Here is a 7,845-nt window from a genome sequence, read left to right on the forward strand (position 1 = left end):
TGTTCTGTGGACTTTCGTTGATGTTATAAGGACCATTTTGTGAGTGAGTTGGTTGTCGGTGTGCAGAAAAATGTTCTGAAATCATCAGTCGGGGTTTTTTTATCCCGAATTTGTAAATTGTATTTGTTTCGGACCCTAAACAGTTTAATTGCAACCGTTTTAACACGAAGGCTGAATAGAAATTTTTGGCAAAAAAGTGTTAAGTTTCTTGTGTTCCGTTAGTTAAATCCGTTGTTCGTATTATTTGAGTTTTGTGGATGAATTTGAGGAAAATATAAATAGTGCCTTTATTATTTTAGTAAAAGTGCCGAAGGCAGAAGTTTAAAAAATTGCTTCCAAGTGTAATGAGAAATTGGACTTTCGTGTTTTGCATTGTTGGAGTAAAAAAACTGGATGTTGGAAGTTCTGCCTTTTTGAAAATGTTTCCATTTAGTTTATTTACGAATTAAGAGCCAAATTGCGAAAGAAAATTGTGAATTTCAAAAGGCTTAATGTAGACACGAATTAAAAACAAGGATCAAAAAGAGGAACAGCTATGAAGAAGAAGATTAATATTTTCAATACTGATTTAATCTTTTTTTGAACTGAAAAGTTCCATTCTTTGAGTTAAAACGTTTTGATTAGAAAATAAGACAAACAATTCGAATGCAGAAGCAACGACTAAAACTGTTCCAAGCACTAAGAAAAAAAATGTTTTTTTTTAACTTTGCGTTATTTTGCACTAAAAACTTTCTAACCCAAAACCAGATTTCACAATATTGCACACGTTGCGATCTTACAAAATCCTCTTTTATACATATAAAATATAGTCAAAAAACACTTGCGGAAATCACAAAAAAGTCGAAAAATTTATGGAGTTCAAGCAGCATTTCTGGTGAAATATTTACAATTTCATTTTAAAATCAAGCTGGAAAAACGAAAACTTGAGTCTAAAATTCTGTCACTGTATGAAGTCTGATGAGAGCTAATAGGGCTCGAAACCGGTCCGTGAGGTGCCTGAGATTAGTGTTTACCTGCTTACATCAAATGCAATTTACTGATGATGGGAAAGTCCAACAGCAACATTCTCAATAAAGGTTGCAAATTTAAGTCAACTATTTGATATAATAGATTTTTTTAACGATTGTTTAAGGTGGCTTAAGGGTAAACGCGAGTTTGGCCTGCATTAAAGACAGTTTTTGTTGTGATATTTCATGTTCTTATGGCAGGTTTTTCACATAAATTGTTCACGATCGAGATGACCATTTTTAAGGCTTATTATGTTTTTGGCTGATTTTGACGAAAATGCGCAGACAATTCTCTTCACAGCAGTGAACCTTTGATGAAATGGAAAAATGGTGTAGGGCGTTTTTTTGCACGAGAAATCGTGGGCGGCAGTAAACATCGACTAATTAATGAACACATTAAGATTTAAAAATTAGCGAAGAAGATTGTTTTGGTTAATTCAAACTTGTCCATAGATTGATGTTTTTCAAGAGTGCACTTTGGCTAGTTTGGGGTGTTTTCGGTGGTTCTGTGAGAGGTCTGATTGATTTTTAAGAGCCGTTTCCATTTTGTATGTTTAGCTTTTTCAATTGATAATTGCTTTTAACATTGCTGTTCGTTACTGAACAGAAGCTTGATGATTTTAGAAGCGACGGCTGCGAATTCTTCAAACACCCAGGAAGGTTTTGCTTTATTACGTCCAGAAAACTCCAAAATATTTGCATTTTTCCATATCCTCGCTTCTACAGATGAAACATAGCGAGAAGAAAAGTTCGAAAATCTTCAAAGGTGGAGTTCTAGCTTTTGAAAAGGCAACTAATTAAGAGTGGTACCAACAAAGCGCATTTAGCAAGATCTGTTGCTGCGAAACTGAGCATTTTTTTAAGCTGCGACGCCCCTTTTGTCAAGCAAGTGATTCCGAATTTTTAGGCTTAAACTGACGGTGAAGAATAACATTTTATTATCCTCCAGAAGAGAAGCTGAAGATTCTAAAAGCGCGTTAAGACCTGGAAAAACGACCGAGCCTTTCTTCCAGGGAATTCTGAAATCTGATTTCTAGTGAAACCCTCTTTCGCCTGAAAATGTACAACAACCGGTTCGTTTGCATCTGAGGGTGGCTTCGTTTAGAAGAGCCCAAATTCACTGTAGTAAAACTTTGGCGACCATCGCAGGAAATCATCAAATTCCGGACTCCCCCAAGGACTTACCTTGGAAAAATTGGACACTCTTCTTTTGAAGATATCGAAGCACTGGTCACTGTCAGTCCACTACCGAAGAGCACAACATCCGACACTGTTGTCGCACAAGCAAGTTGCAATTGAGTGTCGACGTGAAAAAAATCAACGTCCAGATTAGGCCGAGCTGTTTTCGAATCTCACTGCTACCCTTGTTGATGGGCCTCACCTGACTGAGTTCTTGAGCAAGAAAATCCAGGTAGGTATCAAGTTCTGTTGATCCCCCCTTATCGGCGACTCTTCGCAGGTAAAACACGTGCGAATCAACAACGCCTTTGTCGCGTTCCCATTGGCTGATGATCGATACTGGGCAGTGTTGGAGCGATCAGATTAGCTGCGATTGGTCGATCCAGTCAGGCAGTCCGTAATTTTCTCTGGGACTTTAATTGATTTGGTAATAATTTTTTTTCGTCTAAGGTGTCAACTACTCGGGGATATTGGGTAAAGTGTCGCCCGACACTCAGTGTTTAATTAATTGTTTTATGTTAATGATGAAATTGTTCGGTGGCCGAGCATTGTTCAGTTAACTTTTGTTTTGTTTTACTTCGCATCGACGGGTTAATAAAAAGCTCGGTTTCTGTTTTTCAGATGCGAAGCTCATGATTGATATGTCGGGTTTGGGCTTGGTTTTTCTCAGTTCTTTGGAGTTTTTCACGTGTTTACTGGATTTGAGTCTAGGCGTTATTTCGTTTTATTCAGGGCATTTTTGCGCCCTGAAATGATTGGAAAGTGCGCATTTTGCAATGAAAAAAACCTGATTTGATTCTCTTAAAAAGCGCGAACAAACAAAATATTTCCCCTGAAGTCTTGACTGTTTCTTGTGAATCTTTCATGTCTCTACTTTTCCCTGGTTAACAGTTACACATTTTCTAACGACCGCGTGTTTTTGGTTGGAAATGTCCATTTAGAGATTCGAACTTACACCACAGGAAAAATCAGGATTTAGTGAAATTTCCGAGAAAATTTCAGACTGCTCCGATTCAACAGTCTACCAACAGTCTGCTTCGAAAAGGTTTTTTTGGGAAACGCGTTTAAACAGCAAGAAAACCTGCAATTCAGGTGGGATTTTAATCAAAATTTCTCATTTCACAGATTTATGTGTCTGCTATATTTTCAGAAACTTTCAAGTTCGTACTTGCAACATTATTTTTTATAGTTGAGTTTAATCAACAAGAAAAAATTGGATTCAGTGCTAATTCAGAACGTTTTTATATCTTTTAGAGTCTTTTAAGCCCTTTAAATTCTACAGACTCAAAGTTTTCTCATGTTAATAGATAATGATGTTTTTAAGGCTTGTGCTTAAATGAGGGCAATTTCTCGCGACTTTCCATGTTTTCTGCCATTTGTTCTCTCTGCATGTAAAATTGTTCCTGTACATAATCGTCCAAAAACTCTTTTAACTTTTCCTCGACTTTGACTCGAGATTTTCCAATTATCTGCCTGGCGAATATCTGGATCTCGTGCTTGATCTCTCTTAATCTTGAACTATTTCCGTTGTTCTTCGTCTTTAATGCATGTTTTGTGCGTAAAATTTAAGTAAACGTTTTATAAATGCACGTTTCACTTAAAAATTTAAGTATTTATGATCATTTGCTGACAACTTCAAAGTTTTCATTAATTAGCTGATTTCTCGATTATTTTAAATATTAATCAGAATATTAACTGTCTGAAAAACAACTTTAATGCAGGCAAAACTCGGGGTTAAACCTTCAAAAATCGTGACCTCAAGGCCTTCCATCGCATATTCCCTAATAGTGTTAAATTCATTATCTAATAAATGACTTAACTTTGCGACCTTTAATGAGACTGTTGCAACTGAATAAAGAATGAGACTTTTGCCATCATCAGAGTCGGCAATTGTATCTGATATAAGATGTGAGCAGGTAAAAATACTGATCTCAGCCACCTAACGGCATGGTTCCGAGCCCTATTGGCTCTAATCACAGCGTTTTAGAGACTGAAATTGTAACTTTTTCAGCAGAGATTTTCAATTGAAAACTGCAAGTATTTCACTAAAAATACTGCATGACCCTCATCAATTTCTTCGACTGCTTTGTGAGCTCCGCAAGGGTTTTTGATTTAATTTTGAACGCATAAATCGGTTTATGTAAAGTCGCAACGTATTGGGAAAAGCTGGTTTTGGGATTCAAAGTATTTTTGGACAAAATAACGCAAAATTGGAAAAATCATTTTTCTTGGCGCTTGGGGAATTTTCAGTCGTCGCTCCTAATTCTGTTTAAAAAAGACGCAAGAAGGCAATAGAAAATGAAAAAGTTACAGAATGTTGCCGCTCCACCCATCCGCGTTTCACTTTAAATCAGGAAAAATGTTTAAAATGTGCGAGCTGCAAAAAGACCATCAGACGTTCCTTTCATAGAATCATTAAAAACTCTTAATTTATTGAGACTTTAACAATAATTTTTTCTACCCCAAAAATGCAAAACGGGGAGTTTTTGAGTTTGTGCACGTCGAATGAATTCTTCAAAGCTTCTATTTACCAAAATGAGTAAAATTACCAAAATAAGTAAAATAAACTTTCAACTAGTGCCAAAACGATTTCTTCCATTCCCGCCTACACTGAGCTGCTTAAAATTTACTAATTTTCTTGGCTGTGGAAAACTGAAAGAAAAGTTGCGACGATACTTTTGCAAACTCGCAAAGAAGCGCATTTGCCCTGTCGGATAAAGAGGAAGCGAAACATAAACAAAACCATTCGCTTTTGTGGTTTTCCTAGTTAATTGCCTAGCTGTTCGCAGTTTCATTTCTAATTTGCATTCATTTATTTTAAAGTTTCTGCGGAAAAGCTTTGGAACAATCCGTTTTCAAAAAGATTTGCTCTGAACCTACTTTGGTGCAACTGTTAGAATGCGTTTCCAATTAAACTACGCCGTATATTTGCGTGATTTTCATTGGAAGATAAACAGTAAACCTGCTCTCATGGAAAATTGAGCCTGAAAGCCCAATGAGTGTTAGATGATTAAGAAAAAGGTTGCTGGTTCGCCATGGAAACAAATTGGAATAAAAATCCCATTTTTCTTCTCAACGTGACATTGGATTTGACTACCAAAAATCGTTAGTAATGGTTCAATCAATCATCATCATCGGTCCATACATTTGGCTCGATAACAGTAAAAACGCCACACAATTCTTGATAATTATGTTAATCAGGGGCCGAATGGTTAACGTTCGCTAAGCAGCAGAGCTAATAGAGGTTGCTAAAAAAGCTCGAGAAAACTGACCGGAAAAGCTTTCGTTCGGTTCAGGTCAGTTTTGCTTGCGGCTTTCGTGATAATGTGCCACTAATGTTGTTTGCTAATTGGCCGGTTAATTGGAGCCGATTAAGCAATAAATTCCGGCCCCATTTCGCTTTCGCAGCCCCATTATCATCTTCATTTTGGCGACTGGGAGCCCAAGCATTTTGGGCGTCTTAATAGCGGTAATTTGGCGCGGTCTTGATTTGCCTACTCAAAAATTAGCAAATTAACTGACACTCGACTAATTATTAGTCGGTCGATAAGTGCTGGTTAAGCATACGCACCTTACGGCTCGCACCTTTAGTCGAATCCAAGGTGTACATTATTGACGCCTTGATGTAAAACGATGCACTTAATGCACTTATCAGCAACAGGCAAAACATGATTTGTAAATTTTGAACCTCATCAACGTATGAAGGGAAAAAATTACTGCTGAAGCCCCACTATTGAGAGTCTGGAACGGATTCTTACAACCTTTTGAGGGATTGAGGCATTGATTGAAAATCAGGGATTATTTGGGAAAGTTGAGGTTTTGCCCAAAAATCTCATTAGCAAATGTGCTTCAGGAGGCGGACAAAAACAGTTTTTTAATCAGAATTGAGCTTCTGATTGAGAACGATGAGATCCTCCTATTGAAAGTCCAGCTAAGCGTTGTTTTATTCGATTTATTCAGGAAAGTGTGAGCCAGTGAGTTCCTTGCAGGGAAAAGTTTTTTGTTTTGAAAAAAATTGGTGAATGAATAATCCTCACAAATGCACTTTTTGCGGGGACATTTCCAGTCGTTGCTCTATGAGACCAAACTTTCTACTATTAACCATGTGAACTGAACAGAAGAACGCTTCCGTTGACTTTCAACTGAAAAAAATCGCTTGTTGTTGCCGCCAGATCAAATTGACTGAAAATTACCTATTGAGCAACACATTTAGACCCCAAAATAATCAAAAAGTCGCCGGATAATCGCACATAAATAAAATGATGAAGAATTAAGCAATTTGTTAGCGGGATCATTAAATCTACATTTGGGCGCACGGCGGGATTTAAGGGCATCAGGCCCTTTCTTCATGGAAAGGGATGTTATTAAAAGATAGAGTAGCCAGATAAGTTCGAAATCCCTGTTACTTTCACCTTGGCCTCTTTTAATGACCCAATACGTGCCCTTATGTTTTTAGTACGGGGTCTTAAGCCCGGACGAAAAATTCCTCATTTTCATCCAACAATCCTCATATAAAATTTTACTTTGATGAGAATTTTGCGTGCAGTTGAACCCAAATTGTACCCAAATTGGTCTCGGCACATCAATGACATTAAAATCTGACCAATCTGAAGGTTTGGAGTATTTTCGTGTCCAAATCAGTGTATGGCACAACACTCAAATCAATCAAATTAAACACTTTCTAATGCGATTGTTGTGGCGAGCTCTACGGGCACAACACTGTTTTTTCCGCAAAACAGTTTGCGCACCACTTTTGCACAAGATTGCAGATTATCTGCATTCACCTTCCAGTTAACCAGCAGGATTATTGCATCTGCAAATTTTCTAGTCAACCCTACCGTCCGCATATTGAGCGATTTTTTGACTAAACGCCCGGACTCTACCACCACACTAAGCCAGTATAAAAATTCCACAAAGCAGATGGTGAAACACGCGTCTATTCAGTCATAATTAAAAAAGAATCGTTTGTTTGGGTTGGTTGTTGCATAGGGTGCGTGCTGAAGATCTCAGCCTGATGTTATTTATATATTGGGTCAAGTTTGATTCATTCAGCCCGTCGTCGACCCTAAAAGACATACGGCCGACGAAACAATTGCCTCACATCGAAAAGCCTTTTTCGTTGAAGAAGTTGGGAGTTTTGGGTGGTAAAAAAGCGGCAATTTTCAAGCGGATTCCATTGGAATATCGAAAACAATGATTGATTTGGAAAAAATTACGATTCCGTTATGGTTGTTACGTTTTTAGCGAACCCCCGAAAGTGCAAGCTGCACCTCTTCGTTAACGCCATATGCATTAGACAACACATGGGCATGCAGATGGACTAGTTTCGGCATATTCACGCATATTAGTTTTTTGCCATTCGATTTAGTGCTGACTCTACAGGTTATTTCAATATCAAATCTTGTTTATTTCGCTTGAGTCATTCCGGTAAAGTGAAGAGTTAAAACTGGAAATCAGGCACGTACTCGTTGGGCAAAGCAATGGCCTCCTGCATCGCCAGATCTAACTTTCATGGATTTCTTTTCTTCAGTGATCGATTTGGATGTTGTCCAGCATTAAAAGGCGCACATTTTGGAATAAAAAAATTGCATTTACAAATTGGTACAAAACGCACCGATGAATTTTCAGTGAATTTCGACATTACTTTGTATATAAGTTC

At 37.6% G+C, this 7,845-nt stretch overlaps 2 protein-coding genes across 2 annotated transcripts in view; both read right to left on the reverse strand.

The window, feature by feature from the left end:
- LOC109538708 overlaps positions 1–2,418 on the reverse strand; it is a 114,891-nt gene extending 112,473 nt beyond the window's left edge. The window contains exon 1 of the mRNA XM_048664751.1: positions 2,193–2,418. The gene's annotated coding sequence lies outside the window, so the exon portion shown is untranslated. The remainder of the gene's footprint in view (positions 1–2,192) is intronic.
- LOC109538611 (collagen alpha-1(IV) chain) overlaps positions 1–7,845 on the reverse strand; it is a 138,449-nt gene that overhangs the window by 104,513 nt on the left and 26,091 nt on the right. The gene's annotated exons all lie outside the window — the stretch shown is intronic.

The sequence above is a fragment of the Dendroctonus ponderosae genome, unplaced genomic scaffold (genome assembly GCF_020466585.1).
Source record: "Dendroctonus ponderosae isolate FM_Combo_2020 unplaced genomic scaffold, Dpon_F_20191213v2 Dpon_F_20191213_3, whole genome shotgun sequence".
In the NCBI taxonomy this organism is placed as follows: domain Eukaryota; kingdom Metazoa; phylum Arthropoda; class Insecta; order Coleoptera; family Curculionidae; genus Dendroctonus; species Dendroctonus ponderosae.